Source organism: Eumetopias jubatus, unplaced genomic scaffold, assembly GCF_037043125.1.
Source record: "Eumetopias jubatus isolate StellerSeaLion01/CBP00866 unplaced genomic scaffold, mEumJub1_p1.0 scaffold_13, whole genome shotgun sequence".
Classification (NCBI taxonomy): Eukaryota; Metazoa; Chordata; class Mammalia; order Carnivora; family Otariidae; genus Eumetopias; species Eumetopias jubatus.
Genome location: NW_028274819.1, coordinates 18,361,852 through 18,378,127, shown reverse-complemented (window position 1 = coordinate 18,378,127; position 16,276 = coordinate 18,361,852). Strand labels below are relative to the sequence as shown.

General features: G+C 51.9%; 1 non-coding gene across 1 annotated transcript; it reads left to right on the top strand.

The window, feature by feature from the left end:
* Positions 1–13,987: 13,987 nt before the first annotated feature.
* LOC114215450 (U6 spliceosomal RNA) lies at positions 13,988–14,092 on the top strand. The gene has a single exon (XR_003610569.2). It is a non-coding gene; the product is annotated as a U6 spliceosomal RNA (small nuclear RNA).
* Positions 14,093–16,276: the final 2,184 nt, after the last annotated feature.

Sequence of the window (16,276 nt, the reverse complement as noted above, 5' to 3'; positions counted from 1 at the left end):
TTAGTGAAGCCTGTTAAAAATAAACACCTTTTTAGAATGTGTTGCTCGCGGTCTGCCCGAGCCCCTGGCTGGGGAGGCTCTAAGAGAAGCAGAGAGTCTCGAACTGTTTAGTGGGCTCCGTGCCGGGGTGCTGGATTCTCTCATGTGGCCTCCTGGGCGTGTTTGGGGAACTGTCCTCCCTTAGAAGCCTCTGTTCCCACCCGGAAGGTCTGGACAACTTCCCTGCAGGGGAGTTCAGAGGTACCAGAGCATTGATTTTCAACCCCTCTTCTTTCCTTCTCCTGGTTAGGGATGCGTGCGTGAGTGTGGGTGCAAATTTGCTGCAGAGCAACAATCGATGGGCACAAGCTGAGCTGGATGGTGGCTCCCAGTGGAGGGTTCAGTGGCGGCAGAGACGGCCCCTCCGCATATGCATGGGGGAGTGTGTGAGCGGGTGTATAGGAATTGGGGGTCTACCTTCGGTCCCCAGGCCAAGCCCCAGGCTCCATTTTGTCACGTGGGGCTCCCTTTCCCAGTGGGGATGCGCCTCCAGTGCTGATGTCAAGTCAGGTCTGCCATCGGGAATGGGCAGCTTAAGGCTGACAGGTGTGACCTCAGAGGGAAGGACAGCTGGGGATGGCAGGTGCTATTTTCCCTCCCACTCCCGTGACCTTCAGGGCTTAGAATGAGGCAGCAGTGTCCAGGCTCTGAGCCCGGGCTTCCAAAGGGCTTGGAAGAGGCCCGTGGGCCAGGGCTTTGGAGGTGCCTTCAGCTACTCTAGCCGGGTCTGTGGCTTAGTCTCAGAATGACCTGGGACTTCACCAAAGGGGCAGATCCCACTCCATGGCCACCACTTCTCGGAGACCCTCTTCCTAGGGCTATTCGATCCTACAATAGCCCTAAGGAGCAGGACTCTGGTGCTCAGAATGGTTGCTAACCCATTTAAGGTCACCCAGAACCCAGGCCTTTCCACGTCCGAACCGTGGAATGACGCCCAACCTGTGTGAATGACGCCCCACAATGTCATTAAAGCTGAAACAACGCAGGGCCTTGAGGGTCTGAAATAGATCTTCTCCAAGATTTAAGGAACAGTCTAATTGAAATACTTACCAAAATGCCGAGGTCTGGTCCCACTTTGAGCCGCTCTCTCGGGCTTTCAGGGAAATAGCTCTGGTTCCATCGACATTTGGTTTTAAAAGAAATTAGAATTTGGGTCACTTTGGTTTGAGGCTCCATAAGTCAACGTGGCTGGTCTGGCTTTGTGTCTGCTACCTGGTTTGGCTCAAGGACAGAGAAGCGTTTCTGTTTATAAAGCATATGCAGACGTGGCTGCCCGCTGGTGGGGATAGGCTTTCTCTCGGCTTCGGCTCCTTTTCAAGGACGCTGGAAAGTCTGGTCTTCTCCATCCCGGGGCTGGTCACTGAAATGGGCCTGGCCCAGGAAACTGCCCGCTAGAAAACTGCTGCTGGCAAGTCGAGGTGATACGTAAATGGATATTATTTCAAGGATATTATTTGACATGGAGAGATGTTCACTAGTTCACTAAGTTTGAGAATTTAAACTCATTTTTAGTTATGAAAGTAAGACCCACCTGATAAGAAACGAAACTCTAGAGAAGTAGTTTTTAAAGACCGTGGAATGGATTGTTCGTACAGCGCTTGGTGGAAAGGTGCCTGGCACGTAATAAACACTTTGGAAGCGCTTATTAAGTAAAAATATGTGACATCTGAAGTCACTTTCTCTGCCGTTCTAGATCTGTGGTCTCTGACTCTGGAAGCAACCACGCGGATGGTTTCTTGCATATTCTTCCAGAAATTTTGTGTGCTTGGGTAAGCATGTGGGCACACATGACCATTTTACATTCTGTAAAGGGAAAAGAGTAGGTGACAATGCAGCTTCGAACAGTATGAGTCCATTTTTAAAACAGACAAACGTGCACAGAAAATCATCTGGAATCATGTGTATCAATGTAGTGACAGTGGTTATTTCTAAAAGGCGGGATCATGAGTGGATTTTCTTTTTCTTTTTGTCTCCTTTTGCTCAATGCTGTTTATAATTCTAAAAACAAATGAAAGGGGAGCGTGCATAAGTAAGTGAGGGAATGAATGCGCGCACCCTGGCCCTCTCATGTAAATGCGTTCTGAGAGGGCTAATGTCCTGGCTGGGGGCCCGGAACTCCCATCACTGGGGCTCCACAGACCACCTCCCATCTGCTCCCTGGGACCTGCCACTCTGTTGCTGATCTGCATTTGGCACTGCCGGGTGGCTCCAGGACTCGTCGTGGGCCCCCTGGAGGGTGATCCAACCAGGATAAAGTTTCCAGGGCGGTGCTACACACACTTTCCAGCTTTCTCTATTGTTTCTCTTGCTCCTTCCATAGCCCTCTGCCATCGTGGGGAAGAAAACCTCTTCCCTCTGCTGGCCTGGTCAGAGGGTGGCCTGCCTAAAGGGGCCTGACCTCTCCAGCGGGCAATGAGGGTGAGACCCATTTGAAGTGAATCTGAGAGCCCGAGTCCCGTGGCCTGGGGTTCTCAGGACCTGTCAGAGGGCCCCTCTGTGTGTGCCTGTGGGATGAGAGGAGGCGGGCCAGCCCGACCCTCCAGTTTTCTGGCCTGGCTTACTTGAAGCCCAGTCCGATTCCTGCAGTGACCAATGGAGCAGGCGGCCTGGGGGTGGGGTCCTGACTGTTTCCGACCTTGAATACAGTTCTGGAGTTAAGTAGGCTCAGGCCATGAACCAGGTACTGTTGTTTACCGGCCGTAGGACCTGGGGCATGTCGGTGTGTCTTCCTGAGCCTCGGGTTCCTCATCTCTAAAATGGGGGCAATAATGGCACCTTCCTCGTGGTGCTGACGTACCTTCATTCTCAACTCATGCCTTCAATACAGATTTGTCTGAGGGCCTCCTGGGGCCCAAGTCCCTTACCTGACCTGGTGAGGGCTCCAGATATATAAACCGCTGCCTAGGATACCAGCTGGAACAAGAAACATACTTTCCAGGGGTAAAAGCATGGGGGAATCGGGAGAGGCTTCTTGAAGGGTGGACGGGAGCTCTGACATGGCAGGGCTTGCAGTCGGGGAGGAGAGCTGAGGAGTGTCCCCAGCCCTTCCACAGACAGGACTTCACACATTTCTCATTGATGGCCTTAGAATCTGACTTTTGTTGAGGGGACGTTAGATTAAACTTATCTTTCAGTCAGGTGGAGTTGGAGAGTGAGGAGAGCCGAATGTGCTGGACAACAGTGAACAACACTCAGTGTTCCATCTGTCCTGCCCGCTCGGCTCTCATCCTGGGGGGAGCTGGTTGCCCGTGTAGCTGCGAGGCACGGGGAGCTTGAAAGCCACCCCAAAGCCGGTGTTCCCCCAGAAGGCCTCCCTTCTACTCTTTCATCCACAGGGCTGGAAAGGACGAGATCTCTGGACAGACCAGCCTCCAACCCTGACTCTGCCACATGCATGCTGGAGACCTTGGGGAAGCCTCAGTATCCTCATCAGAAAAATGGGCACAGCGGCAGTGCCCACCTTGCCAAGCTGCTGTGAGCATTCCAGATGGTGCAATGCACCCACATAATGCCTAGCACATGCCAGGATGTCTGAGACAGGGCTGGGTCCTCTGCCAGTGGGGCCCAGTGTCTGGACTCAAGACATTCTTCTCCTTATTACAAAGCCACACACCAGGACCCAGCTCATCTGGGGCCCACGTGAACCCTGGGGCTCAGAGATATTTCATCTCTTGATTTGGCTTTCGTCTTCCTGACCCCTGCTGAAAGTCCCCACCCACCTGCCACCCTGCCAGACCCCCACTGAGCAGAGAAATTGGCCACCTAGCAGGGTCCAGGGAGAAGGAAGCTGCAAGGTAAAGGCCAGGGGAAGGGACGTACCCCAGATGCTCTGATGGGATCTTCCAGGGGACAGGGCCAACCGCAAAGCCTGCCCTGGTGCTCTCCTCCCCCCAACACTTCTCAAATCAAGAAGGCAAAGACGGGTTTGGCTTTATTTTCCTCCCTCCTCTCATCTGTAAAATTGAGACATTACAGTTCCAAAATGGGCTTTGAGCCTGTAGAAATTAATCTGGTCTGGCAGGAGGGCTGCAAATAAACATATTGTTTCGATTGGTGTTGACATTTGGATTGTGAGAAGGTTTGAAAATGTAACTGTAGTTGGGATTTTCCAGCCCATCCAAGTTTTTCCGTGGAGGGGCTCAACACGCCTCAACTGGTGGCTGGGTGAGTGCTCTCCTTCAACCCGAGTCGGGCACTGGTGGAGGCTGATGCGTCCAGGCTCTGAGCCTGCGCCATGGGGGACCGCCTGAGCCTGTGCCATGGGGGACCACCTGGGCTCTTGTGTGGGGTAGGCGCTTCGGGAAGCAGAGCCTCTGTGGCAGCAGGGGCAGCCAACCCCGCCAGGAGTGACCTATAAGACTTAGAGCACCTACTATGTGCTGGCACCTTCTAGCGTGAGCTCATTTCGTCCAGGGCTGCCAGGTAGGATTATCCCCATTTTACAGACAGGAGCCTCTGAGGCACTGAGAGATTAAGTGACTTGCCCAAACCACACAGGAGTCAAATGAAGGCTCCGACTCGGCCCACTGTTGATTCCCGATGATTTGCCCGATACCACCTACTTTCTGCCAGGAACTTTCCCAGAAGGGTTATCTCCCCAGCAGAATGGCTCTTCACCCTTGGGCAATGGCTGAGCCTGGACCGAGGGGACCTAAGTTGGCAGAGTGTTTGGTTGTTAAGACCGCCAGTTCTACCCCATGTCTGGACCCCTGTGGGTTTAAGCCCCCCTTTACTTTACCCACTGGCCACCGTGGAAGTGGGTGTCATCCCCTTCCCCTCGCTGCCCTAGACTCATCCTTCAGTGGCCTCTGAGTGCCCTGGGCCTCCCCTCCCACTCAGTTGTGACCTCCCCACTCAGGCCCAGCAGGGAAGCAGCCTGGCTCCCCGTGCAAGGGGACAGCCCCGAGAAAGCACCCTACTCGGGGCACAGGGACACACAGCTGTCAACTGTGGACTCAGGCTGCTGGTCAGATGTAGGCACTGCATTTTTGGGGAAAGGCTTGGTGATTTCTGTACCTGGTGACTTCTATGTGCCCCAAGCCTCATCTCCCTGCCTCCTAGCTTCTGCAATGCAAAGACCCTTCTGTCTCCCTTCCCCCGCTCTGTGCCCATCCCTGCAGAGCAGGACATGGCCGGGAAAGCTCACCATCGGGAGCCTCCCGGGGGCCTGAGCGCTGACTGGCCCAACCTCTGCCATTTCTTAAGTCCATGCTTTCGCCTGCCTCCCCGAGGGCTATTTCCCCAGGCATGGACGGCACACCAGATGTGGCAAGAGTCCCCAAGGGTGGGGCCTCAATGCCATCTGGGGGGCTCCTGGCACCCAAAACCCCTCCTCCGTTCCCTTTGCTGCCTGGGATGACAGGGAGTGGGGGTTGCAAGATGGTGGCCCAGGTCCAGGCCCATCCCTCGGGCTTCATGGTGAGGTGAGCCCATGCCTGGCCAGGAAGATGCTTCCTCACGGACAGCCCTCCTTGCTGACTTCTCTGCTCCCCCCCCCCCCGCCCCGTGGATGTGGGTGGGGAGGAAACTCCTAGGGGAAGGAGCCACCTCATTTGTTCCCACACACAAGGGAAGTCTCTATCACAGACCCTCAAGGCTGAGAGAGGCCTTGTCTTTGCACCTTGCCACACTGGGGCTCCCTTCTCTCTGGCCCTGCCCCCCAGTTCCCATTTGGTCTGACTCCTCAGTACCCTCCTTCTGATGTTCAAAGGCTCGAAACCATTACGTTTCGGGGCAGAAGTTTGGGGGCATTGGGTTTGGCCTGACGCTGTTCTGAGAGTTAATGTTTGGGCTTGGATCTGTCTGGATGTTTTTTGTTTGTTGGCTGGCTTTGCCTTCAGGAGGTGTGAACCTTCGATTGGGTTTGAGTTTCTGGAAACCGGGAAGGTTTGTGTTCATTTCAACGTTCAGAAAATCACTGTGGTTTTGGGTCATGGTCGGGTTTGATTTGCATGCTTGATGGCAGCGGTGGCCCGGGGGCTCTGAGCTCCGCCTAGGCGGGGTCCCCGTTAAGCGGGGTCCCCGTGGGGTCTGAGCGAGAGACACTCCGTGTGTCCTCCGGGAGGGGCTGGTCCTGGGCCAAGCCCACAGGGCAAGTGGCTGAGGCTGAAGGGAGGGGCATGGCACTGGTTCTGGGGAAGTGGAGACAGAATTCTCTTTCCCTTCAAACCTCTTATCACAGAGCATGCCTGCATGTGATTTTCAGCGACACAGGAGAAGTGATTTGCGGGGAAAGCGCGACTCAAGAGCCAGGCTGGGTGCAGGACGGCCCCATGCACTGGTGTGAGTGAGCGACCAGGTGTCTGTTCTGAGGCCCGGGTCTGCCCCCGCCCGCTGGGTGACTTGGGCAGCTCTTCAACTTCTCAGAACTCCTTTCCTCATGCCTCTTCCTAAGGCAGTTTTGAGATTAAAGAGGATAATATTTGTAGAAACTCACAGAGGAGGTCAGAATATACTAGTCCTCGTGAGCTCTACAAAGACAGGGCTATGCCTCATTAATCATGTTCTTCCCAAGTTAGCAGAGTGCTTGGCCCGCATGCTCATTCAATGAGCCCTTCTCGAAGCCAGATGGGAAGTGGCCTCTCAGTTATTCCTGTCAGTTTTGACAGCAAGTCTGTTTCCCCAAGTGGAGGTCAGAGCTGGAGTCCTGAGCTGCCCTGCCGTGCTCTGGAAGGAGCCCTTCTCTAGCCTTTGGTCACCTCCTAAGGGTGTTCCCCATTCTTGCCAAGGCCTGTCACCTCCTGCCTCCTAACTGACTCAATCCATTTCCATCCTTCAAGAGCTGGAAGAGTCTTTCTTTGCTAGTCACAAAGAGTCCTCACAGTGTTTGGGTTTTTAAGTTTTGGATCAGTGTACTGGAGGTTGAGGCCCCTTGGTAGAGCGCCCATATGTCCTGCGTTTCCAGCTCTGGTTTGAACTCTTCAGGGTCATTGTCTCTGTGAGTGTCAGCCTAATAGCCTTGAATTTTGGTCTGTAAATAATAATACTGGCCTCCACTTACTGACTTTCTTGTACTGGGCACTTACTTAATCCTCCCCGATGCCCTGGGTGGTGGCATTATTAGCGCTATCCCCGTCTGATAGACAAGGAAAACTGAGGCTCAGAGAGGTCAAGGAACATGCCCAAGTTCACACAGCCTGTCGAGGCAGAGCTGGGATACAAAGCCAGATCTCTGCCCACCCCCCCACCCCCCAGTAAACCGTCTTTTCTGCCCCAAACATAATGCACAGGTGGGAATGAAGGAGAGCTGGTGTCCAGAGGACCCCTCAGCCTCTGACTTGGTCTGTGAACCAGAATCTCCAGGGAGCCCTTCTGGGCTCAAGGACCACCCTCTGCCCCCCAAGCCAGCAACCCGTCTCCAGCATTGGAAGACATAAATGGCTGGCTGCTTTTGCCAGGCTGGCTCATCACAGCCTGTTCAGAAAGTGCAATTGGTCATGAAAGGTGAACTGTTAGGAGCAGCACCGCCCGGGGCCGTGTCGGAGGCCGCCTGCCCGACACCCTGCACCGATTAACTCGCGGCGGCCCCGCTCAGTCCTCCAGTCTGTTCTGCCACCCAAACCACCAGCCTCAGGAGGACAGCCACACGCCCTCCTCCCCCCACTCCGCACCTTCCTCCTCCGGCCCCGGCCCCGGCCCCGGTCAATGCCCCAGTGTTCCGCCGGCGTCACCCGCGTCAGGGTTACTTTGCCTTCTTCAAATAGGATCTGCTGCTACCCCACTGGGGGCCTCACAGGTCTCAGGCTTCACCGGGGTGGGAGCACAGAAGGCCTTTTGTGGCTGCTTTGCAAAGTTTCTTCCATCTTTGAAGATGATAACAACATTTGACGAGAGAGTCACATTTGCATACGGCAGGACATGATTTAACTTGTCAAAAAACACTTGGGTTTCCTTTCACCGGGTTGGGTGGGAGTACATGATGCAGGAAGACTTCTGTCCCCTTTCCCCATGCTCGTCTAGATTTCTTCTCCAGCTTCCCTTTCCCCAGCCAGCCCCCCACTTAGCAGTGCCGAGGTGTCCCCCCGCGTCTACCGTCAAGTAGCTCTTCAAATGTGCTTGTCTCTCTGTTCCAGGCTCTCCGTTGGCCTCTCTCACTGGAATGAGCCTGGCGCCTAGTCTCTGGGTTTCTACGGCTGCCCACCTTGGACCCTCACAGGATGACTTTGATCAACGCCAGTCTGACCCCACTGGCCCGAGTTACCTCACGGACCATCTCCCCCTCCACCCCCTCGATTTTCTGCTCTGGCCATGCTGGCCTCCTTCCAGGCAGGTTTCTGGCTCAGTGCCTTTGCAAGCACCATTCCTTCTGCCTGGAATGCTCTTCCCTCAAAATCCCATGAGGATCCCTCATCTCCTCTAGGTTTTCCAGAGGTCACCTTCTCAATGAGAACTTGTCTGTCTACCTCATTTCCAATAGCAACCCCTTCCTCCAACATTCCCCGTTCCCCCTGGGCTTGATTTTTCTCCATCACACTGAACTGACCAGAGGTGGGTTTTCCATGACCCTGATGATGCTTATACTTTAAAGCCCCGCACTAGCAGGTGCCAAGGCCCTGACCAAAATCGATATTTATAATTCTTTTTTTTTAAAGATTTCATTTATTTATTTGAGAGAGAGAGAGAGAGACTGAGAGAGAGCGAGAGCATGAGCTGGAGAGAGGGAGAAGCAGACTCCTTGCTGAGCAGGGAGCCCGATTCGGGACTCCATCTTGGGACTCCAGGATCATGACCTGAGCCGAAGGCAGATGCTTAACCAACTGAGTCACCCAGGTGCCCCGATATTTATAATTCTTTATTCTTTTTTCTTAAGGAGTCTATCCTTCCCCCCAAACTGTATAAGCTTCAGGCCCCAAAAAAGCCTGGATCTGCCTGCCCCTTACCTGTTTTAATATTTTTATTATGTCTCTCCCTCTGCCATTAGAATATAAACTCCTCGAGGGCAGAGATTTTTGCCTCTAAAATTTTTTTAAACTGTTTTATCTCCAGGATCTAGGACAGTGAAGGCACACAGTAGGAGCTCCAGAAATGTTGCTGTGTATATGTATGTCAGGCCAGGTGCATACTTCGCTCAGGGCCTCACGTTTTGTTTTGGATTAAGACCAGTCTCCTAAGACACTCTCAAGGCTCTGTCCTCTGTCGGCTCCCAGATGTGCTAAGATTCAAACTCGGGGCCTTTGCACAGGCTGCTTCCTCTCCTTAAAGCTCCTCCTCTCCTCTTAGCCTCCTTGTTCCGTCTTTCAGGTCTCTCCTTGAATGCGTTCCTGTGCCCGCGCTGAGCCTCTAAGCCCCCTGGAGTTTCCCTTGCTAGCACTGTCGTCACAGTCACACGCCATCTGCGCTGTTGTTGGTTTGGGATTTGTTTCCCTTCGAGGACTGCAGGCTCTGTGAGGGCAGGGCCACGCTTGTGTTGGGTGCTGCCGTCTCCCCAACGTAGTGTGTCTGGCACACGGTCCTTTTCACTGACTCAGTAAATAGCTGCAGTGGGAAGGAGCAAAATAAAAACAGGTGGGGAAAAGCAGGGGGCAGGCAGTTAACACCGAGGTAAACAAAATCACATTAAATCTCGGGCACATCAGAACTGAAAGAGATGACCCGGTCCATAGCTTGTAGACCACGTGCCCCGGCGCCCTGTGGGTTCCGCGGAGGTGTCCCACAGGTTGGGGCTCCCTATGTGTGTGCGCGCATGCGCGAGCGTGGGCATGTGTGGGCACATGTATATGCAGGTGCGCATGTGCGCATGCATGCAAGTGCATGTGCGAGTGTGTATGTGCGTGTGTGCGTGTGCAAGTGTCAGGGGTGAGGGTCAGGAAGGTTGAAAGACCGGCAAATGGATGTGAGTCAGACTCCCGTTCCGACCTCAAACAGAGTAGTTCTGCTTTTGTCCATTTATATATTGAACTTTGGTTTCTGATTTTGTTTGAAAAGAAATAAGCTTTCTGGGGAGTCTGGCTGGCTCAGTCTGTAGAACAGGCAACTTTTGATCTCAGGTGGTGAGTTCAAGCCCCATGTAGAGCTTACTTAAAAAAAAAAAAAGAAAACAATTTTTAAACATAATTAAATAAATAAAATAAAAAATACAAAAGTTTCCAGCCAAAATCAAATTTGGAAAGCGCTAGCCTGATCAAACCCCTCCTTCCTGTTTTACCAAGAGATAAACTGAGCCCGAGAGAAGTAGAGGCACTTGTCCAAGATCGCAGAATGAATGAGCCACAAGCCCAAGGACTATTCCCTGAAGGCCAGCCCACTCTTCCAGGTTTGGGCAGAGCATTGCATCATTTCATCTGTGACCAGGTGGCCGAGCACCTGGACATCCTGGAGCTCGTGGAAAAACTCCAGGGATCACCAAGCTTTAATCCCAACATGTGAATCAGGAATCATTTTAGTTGAAGATGACATGACTCCTGAGATGCACAGTAAAAATCACAACACGGAGCACAAGTACTCAGGGGGAAGATCCGGACACAGAAAGCTAACTTCCCTTTGAGTTTTTCAGTTAAAATTCATTAACTACTTGCTTATTTATATTATTGTCTGGAGGTGCTTCTAGCAAACATATAGCAGTAGGCACCAAAGGTTTAGAAAAATTTGTAGGAGCAAAACTTAAAAGAGAAATAATTCTGTGCATTGGTTTCATGGTGTCTGTTTATGTGCGTGAATATGAAAAAAAATTAAAAGGATTATTTCTCATATACTTTGGTGTTGGAACAGATACCTCTGGCCTATGGGGTCTCTATGGGGTAAGAAGAACCACTGTTTTTCATTCTATAAAAATAAATCTTTAATTTGTTCTCTGATTACAAAAATAATAGGGATGCCTGAAGAAGTAGAACACTACAGAAAAATGCACAACTCAGAAAGGGAAAGTGTTGCAATGTTGTTCCCCCCCAGCCAGAACCACAGTTAATACTCATTTGTTTCCAGACCTACCAAGTGAGTGTCAGACACCAGGAGGACAACAGTGAGCAAACACAGATGTCATTTGTGATCTCACAGGACTCATAGTTGGGTGGGGAAGAGATACGAAATTATCACGTAATTGTAAAAATTCAATTGTGTTTTGCATTCAAAAGGAGAGATATGAAGGCATGAAACTGGGGAAAGGGACCTTCATGAGGCCTGGGAAAACTTTGTTGAGGGAGTCAAGATGGAGTTGGGATCTGTTAAGTATGTGAAGATGGGAGGAAAGAGTGGTCAAGGAAGAAGAAATGTCTATGCAAAGGCCCTGTGGCGGGAGGGAGAAAATCAGTGTCACAGGAGTTACTGGTTCATGGTGAGGCAGCAGAGGCATCTGGCGGTCTGTGAGGAGTACGGTAAGAATTTGTCCTAAGAGTAAAGGAAGCCATAAACTTTTAAATAAAATTGAGTGTGACTAAATTTGCCCTTGATATCTATTCTTTCTGATTTGTCTTGGTGCACGTGTGCATCTATTAATGCTTTCGCAGGATGGCTTAAGCAAAAGGAATCTTTCACTGGCTCACATGGATACAACTTGATCTAGGGCCTCAAACAACTTCCCCAGGTTCTCTCCATCTCTCAGCCTTGCGCTCTGTTCTGCTGACCATTTCCAGGCTCCTACAGCCCCAGGCACTCACACACCTGCACCACAGTGAAAAAGACCGCATGTCAGTTTCAGCTTTGCTGGGGGGGGGGGTACCAACCTCTGAACCAATCACTGTGGCTAGAGAAATGTGATGCTCTGATTGGTCAGGCCCAAATCACATGCTCCACAGCTTGCCCCCCCCCCCCCCCCCCCCCCCCCCCCCCCCCCCCCCCGCCGTGAGCTCTGCGGTGGAGCTCAGAGCCCGGCTAGAGCCCAGTCCACGTGCTGAAAGTCAGAGGAGCCGTTACCTCTGGGACTGGGGGGCAGGATTGACTAAGAGGGCACAGGGCATCTTCCAGGGGAGTTGGAAATGTTCTGTATCTTGAGTTGGGGGTACCTACAGGGGTGTATATGTGCACAAATAAACACTGAATTGACACTGAAGATGTACAAACTTCACTGTATGTAAGCCGTACCAACGTACCAAAAGTACCTGGCTAGAGCATGGGGAAGAGGGTGTTTCCAGAGAGAAATCGGGATACTGTTACCAAAAGAAGGGTGAATGGATGTTCCCTATAATATAGGGATACGTGTGTATGAACATATAACACGTAGATGATTTTTGACTTGGTGTGGACATCACAGTGCACCCTCCTATGTCATGGTGTTTGCTTGATAAATCTTGGGCATTTTACTACAACGACCACTGCTTTATGCCGCAGATTTCATTTCGGAAGTCCTTTATTAGGCAAATGAGCTTGTCTCCTCAGCACTGCTTGCAGTAAGGGGCACCCCAGAATCCTGCAGGGGACCAGCCCCCTGAAACAACCCATTGCCTGCAGAGGGGAGGTGCTTGCATGGTCAAGGACCTCGGGCCTTGCTATGCCCATTGGCTTTGGCCCCCCAGAGCTGGGCCCCCCCTCTCCATTTGCACCCTCTTGTTTTCCCTTTCTCAAATGCGCCCTGCTAAAGGGAGTACATTCTTACTCATGCTAGGTTGGTAATGATGGTAGCTTCTAGAGTGCCTCTTCGTGCCACAAGACACCTTATTTTTTCTTCACAGCGAAAACAGTGATACATCTAAAAGAGTCTCTCCCAAAACGCGGGGGAATGGTTGGGAATGGCACTCTGGCTCTAGATATCGGGACTGAAGTCTCCTCTTCCCGTTGGCCACCTGCGGTCCCTTGGGCATCTTATTACCTCTCTGCACCTTACTTCTCTTCTCCTGTGGAGAGGCTAGCAGAGAGGGGATTGGAGTGCCTGGCGCACAGGCTTATGTGTTGCTTACTACAGAATGGTGCGGCCGGCAGCCTTGGGAATGCATGAGAAGTGGAAGGGGGTGTTCCCAGCTGGGGATAGAGGGTTCCTCTCTCCTCTGGTTCTGGCCCACCTTGGGGTCCTCTTCTTCAATCCCCTTTGCCCTTCAATCCCCAGCAGACAAAGGGAAGATCCCTGCAGAAAGAAGGCAGGGATCTTTCTGCCCAGGGCATCTTTTCTTTGCAAGAAAGGGACCGCTTTGGGCTGTTCTCTGGGAGGCTGCAGGAGGCTGCCTAGCACGATGGCCTTGAGCTCACCAATACCTGAGGATAGATGCCCCAGGAGTCCCCTCTGCTACCCTGCCGGCTAGCCACCTCCTGTCTGTGTTCTTCTGACTCAGGAGGCCCTTTGCCTGTTAGCACAATTGGTGGAGAGAACTCAGGCTTTGAAATCGGACAGATGTGAGTTCCAGCGTGGCTGGAAGGTGCTTCACTTCTGAGGGGCTCCGTTTCTTTAGTGGGGAGAAGCGGCCCGTGCTGCGCCTGGCAGGGTTGGGGGCATTAAATGAGGTCGTGTGTATATGGAGCCAGCACCCAGTAGGCCTTCACCTTGCTTGCCCTCTTCCTCTTCTGCCTGAGTGAGGAGATTTACTTGGCAGCTTTGTTTGGGGTGTGTGGTCCAATTTACTGGGAGACAAAGTAGGGGCTGTATCTATTTGCTTGGGCTGTCAAACCAAGTACCACAGGCGAGGTCGCTTAAACAACCGCAATTAATTTTCTCGCCGTTCTGGAAGCTCGAGGGTGTCCACAGGGTTCGTTTCTTCTGATCTCTCCGTGGTTTGCAGACGGCTGTCTTCTTGCTGTGCCTTCCCATGGTCTTCCCTCTGTGCCTGTCTGCGTCCTGCCTGCTTCCTATAAGGCCTACCCAATATAGCCTCATGTTCCCTTGACTGCCTCCTGAAAGACCCTGTCTCCCAGGACAGTCACATTCTGAGGTACAGGGGTTAGGACTCAAACAGATGAATTTGGCAGAGACACAGTTCTGCCCATGACAGAGACCTTGATCCAGAACAGCTCCCCCATCCATCACTCATCATCCTAGTTCCCTTGGTTTAGGCTTTGGAGGTTTTGAGCTTCCAGAGTTCCCTCTCGCGCCCTCGCTTGGGCAGCACACACCCTAAAATTGGAATGACACAGAGGAGACTAGCATGGCCTTGCACAAGATGACCTGCACGTTGATGAAACTTTTCCATCTTTAAAGAAAAAGTTCCCTCTCCGAATGGGCTTATCGCTAGGGTGGAGGCTCCTCTTATTGGCTAGCTCATAAGAGCAGGGGCTTGCCAAAGCCACTGGGATGGACACCAGGGAGGACGGCAACCCAGGAAGGAAGCTCCCCGGCCTGTGGCAGGTGTCTGGCCATTGCAGAGTGCACGCGTGCTCCCGGGGCTGATCCCAGGCCCAGCCATTTCTTGCAGCGTCTCTGTGAACCTGACTTTGTCACGTTGCCGGCTTCCCAAGACCAGTCCATTCCCCACTTGCTTGACTGCTAGGCCTGGGTGTGGGGCATCGGGGAGCAGACGGGCAGACATCCCCAGTGGAGCAGGGTGGGATGGCAGGAGTTTGAAGCTAATCTTATTAGCAGCCACATCCTGCATCTCCCGAGGCTCCTCTCTGCCCCCGCGGCCCACAGCTCTGTGCCCACTCCTGGGCAGAAGGCAGACGGAGCAGGAGCAAGGCCCAGCGTTGGCACCGATCTCTGGACCTCAGAGACGCTGCCACAGCCATTTCTCACCATCCAGGACAGGTCCCCGCAACTGACTCACTCGGTACCTGGGGCAAGAAATTTGAGTCTCTGTGAAACCATTTCCTCTGGATGTGAAATGGGCCATACTACAGGATCCCATGACTAAAAAGGTCTCCCCATCTCTACGGTGATTTCTGTGCTAGGAACACATGTGTGCCAGGTTATCCTGGGGCTGAAGCATATAGTTCTTGTTGCCTGAGGTGGGTCCGGGGGTCAGGGTCAGTGTCAGGGCCAGGTGGAAACACTTGAGAGATTATTAGAATACTCTGAAACCGGAGGATTGACCGATACTCTGGGGCAGAGGATATGGGGAGACAAAGCGACCTACCTGGGGGGTTTACATCTGTCAGTTGTGTGTAGGAGCTGAGAAACTTAGGGATTTGCCCAGAGGTCTAATCATAGACTTTTAACCTACATTGATGCACATACACATCAAGATTTCCTCTTGGATGAGGTCTTGTATAAAAGAAAGCACACCACCTCCTTTGATCACCAAATAATAAGAACAGAGCCATCCGTCACATTTTCCTTTTTACCTTGGCCACCAGGAAGCTCTGGGAAAGATCTAGGGTTCAGTTGCTATAACTTCTGGATCTCTGGTTTCTGACACACTTCCCTCTTCCTTTCTCTTAGTTAATATTTGTCATTTAAATTATGTACAAGCATTAAAATTAAAGGAGACAGGACACATGCCTGACTCCTTTGATATGGAATCGGGAATATGGTTAAGTACTGAGGTGTGTTTGTGTACTGGGGGGGAGTGATACTTCTGCCATTTATACGTAGGGGCACAGAAGGCCAGCTTTCACGATCTGTAATCTGATTTTATTTAATCGCCCTTATTATGTGCTAGGTGCTGTTGCCATGCTTTATAAATATCAACTCAGGTGATCTTCAGAACAGCCCTGGGAGATGCATACTAGTATCAGCCCCATTTTGCGGATGAGGAAATGGAAGGAGATGAAAATGAAGGAACTCGCCCAGAGTCATGTGTCTATTACACGTCAAGCCAGGATTTGCAGTGCTGACAGCGGAGTCACCAGCCATGTGTGGCTACCGAGCACGTGGCCTGTGGCTTGTGTGACCGAGGAATGGAATTAAATCAATTTTAAAATTTGTGTGGCGATGGACCACTCCATGAGACCGTGCAGTTGGGGAGCACCACGCTTTGCCTCCTCGCCCCCCATTCCTGATGCTGGTGGGAAGGCGATCGGGGGCAACCCAGTGGAGTTGAGTACAATCTGCGGGAAGAACCAAAAGCCTGAATTCCTCCCCCTCCCTCCTCTTCATTCTTTTTCATCATCACAGCTAACATCTTCTGAGCACTTACGATTCTCACTTAGTTCTCCCCCAAATCCTTGGATGTAGGTACTTTCCCTAATATGCCCGTTTAACAGAAGGGGGAACTTGCACTCGGAGAAATAAGTGTCTTGTACAGAATCGTGCAGCCAGTTGGTGGCTGAGCCAGAATTGGCACCAAAGTCTAAATGACCCTAAAGCCGCATTTCCCCTCTTTCTTTCTTTCTTTCTTTCTTTCTTTCTTTCTTTCTTTCTTTCTTTCTTTCTTTCTTTCTTTCTTTCTTTCCTTTCTTTCTTTCTTTCTTCCTTTCTTCCTTTCTTTCTTTTTCTTTCTTTTCT